Raw genomic sequence first — 2254 nt, 5'->3', positions numbered from 1 at the left:
CTCAGACAGCTAGAAAGTCAGTCTGATAAACTGACAGGATTTTATTTATTTCTTTCTCCCTTTCTTTTTAAAAAAAAGTTGTTTCTCTAGTTGGATACTTCAAGGATTTCAGAGTGCTGAAGAGATGTATCAGAATATTACCTGCCCTTTGTGATGTCCGTAGCATCACAAATTCTTCCTGCTGAGACCACTAATTAAAGGGAGCCATCCTGTGTATGTAAACAGGCTCACTTGTCTCAATCCCTTGTAAAACTGCCATCTCAAAGTTTCCTTTTCTCTCAAAAGCCTCTGCCTCGCTGCAACATTCTGCTCTTTGAGTCTTTCTTTTGATGCCCTTTGGTCTCCATGTTGTATCTTGTGGCTATACCATGAATAGCTATTCTTTGAACCTCTTCCTTAGCTACTGATGGCTCAGCTGTGCACAGTTTAGGGTTGTGCAGGATATTAAAGGGTGGGCAGCGTCTTTAGAGTGATTCGTGGACCTTGTCATAAGTAACAATAAATGTGTGAGGAGGGAGTTGGGAGTCGAGTACCGCAGGAATCTTCACTGGGTGGCAGGTGTTAAGAGGCCTGAGGAGGTAGATGAGGATTTTTATTATTATCTTACTAGGCTTTATATTGGGTGGTTGAGCTTCCATAGAAATGTTCACAATGCTCTTATTGCTTGAATCAAGGTTAAATAGACAAATGCATAGTAATGTCCCTGGCCTCTTAGTTAAAGCTCTCCTTAGGTCCTTTCTAACAACCAGCCACATAGAACAATATGATTTCCCTGGGTTTATAATGGTCAATAGCTATTGAATTCATGTAAGAATTTCAATTAGGATATGGTCGGCCAAATATTTACAGTATATGCTGAAAAGAATTATTTATGTATTTCTTTTGATCTTCAAATATATATGTATGTGTGTATATATATGTATATATTCTTTATTTATTTATTTTTTATTTTTTAGGGAGCTTTCTGGAAAAAATTGGAAAGCCTGCTAAACAAATTTTAAAAGAGCTGTAACACTATACACACACACACACACACACACATATATATGGAAAAAATTAAAATAACATACATAGTCTCTACTAAAATAGAATAATAAAAAACTACCAATAAAAAAACCCAGAAGAATTGACTTGCATATAAAAAAGAAGAAAAAAGTTAAAAAGATATCATCAGACTTTGCAAGATGTCCATACTAATTTGTCAAATGGAGGATGTGAAAGAAGGAGCTCAAACTAACAATTAAAATGGGGAATAGTTGGCAAAATTGAAGTTTTTTCTATTAAAAAACAAAACAGTTTAAAGAGGAAGATGCAATCATTCATAGGTTTCAATGAGCTTGTCACATTTCAGGCATCCCAGACATGTGTAAATCCATTTATTTAAATAAATTTGTTTGCTACTACTGTTTGCTAGGCACCACATGAGGTGTGTGAGAATGCAGAGATGAATCGTGCATATAACCTGTTTTAAGAAAGCTGTCAGGGCTGGGTGCGGTGGCTCACGCCTGTAATCCCAGCACTCTGGGAAGCTGAGGTGGGAAGACTGCTTGAGCCCAGGTGTTAGTTAGTTAGACCTTATCTCTATTAAAATAAATAAATAAATAAATAAATAAATAAATAAATAAGTAAATAAAATAAGCATGTAAAATACTTAGAATTGTAACTAGCAATTAGTGAGAGCTCAATATGTGTTAGCCAACGCTGTGATTTCTCCAGTGGTTGCATAGAAATGTGACAGGAGGCGAATGAATCACAAGGTCAGGGGATCGAGACCATCCTGGCTAACATGGCGAAATCCCCTCTTTACTAAAAATACAAAAAATTAGCTAGGCGTGGTAGCAGGCCCCTGTAATCCCAGTTACTCTGGAGGCTGAGGCAGGAGAATCGCTTGAACCTCGGAGGCGGAGGTTGCAGTGAGCCGAGATTGTGCCACTGCGTTCCAGCCTGGGCAACAGAGCAAGATTTCCATCTCAAGAAAAAAATAAAAAAGAAAAAGAAAAGAAATGTGACGCTTGTCACAAGAGACTTTGAGAAGTGTAGTTTTTCTTTCGGTAGCCATGTGTACAACTGAAGTTATGGTTTTCTTACCAAAGAAGAGGAGAATGGATATTGGAGACAGCTAGCAGTCTATGCCACCCAAGAAAACATTCTATTTAATCCAGCCAGTCTTCATGGCTCTTACTGGACATAGTGCTGGTTGTTTGTATTTCTCCTCCAAATTGACACCCACACCATAGCACAACAGTTTTATGTG

The 2254-nt window shown here is 37.7% G+C and overlaps 1 non-coding gene across 1 annotated transcript; it reads right to left on the bottom strand.

Moving 5' to 3' along the window:
- Window positions 1-955: 955 nt before the first annotated feature.
- LOC112132458 (U7 small nuclear RNA) lies at window positions 956-1017 on the bottom strand. Its single transcript, XR_002914225.1, has one exon. It is a non-coding gene; the product is annotated as a U7 small nuclear RNA (small nuclear RNA).
- Between the last annotated feature and the right edge of the window lie 1237 nt (window positions 1018-2254).

Source organism: Pongo abelii, chromosome 11 (assembly GCF_028885655.2).
Source record: "Pongo abelii isolate AG06213 chromosome 11, NHGRI_mPonAbe1-v2.0_pri, whole genome shotgun sequence".
NCBI lineage: Eukaryota > Metazoa > Chordata > Mammalia > Primates > Hominidae > Pongo > Pongo abelii.
Note: the sequence above shows the minus strand (reverse complement) of the source record. Positions and strands in the feature narration are given on the sequence as shown.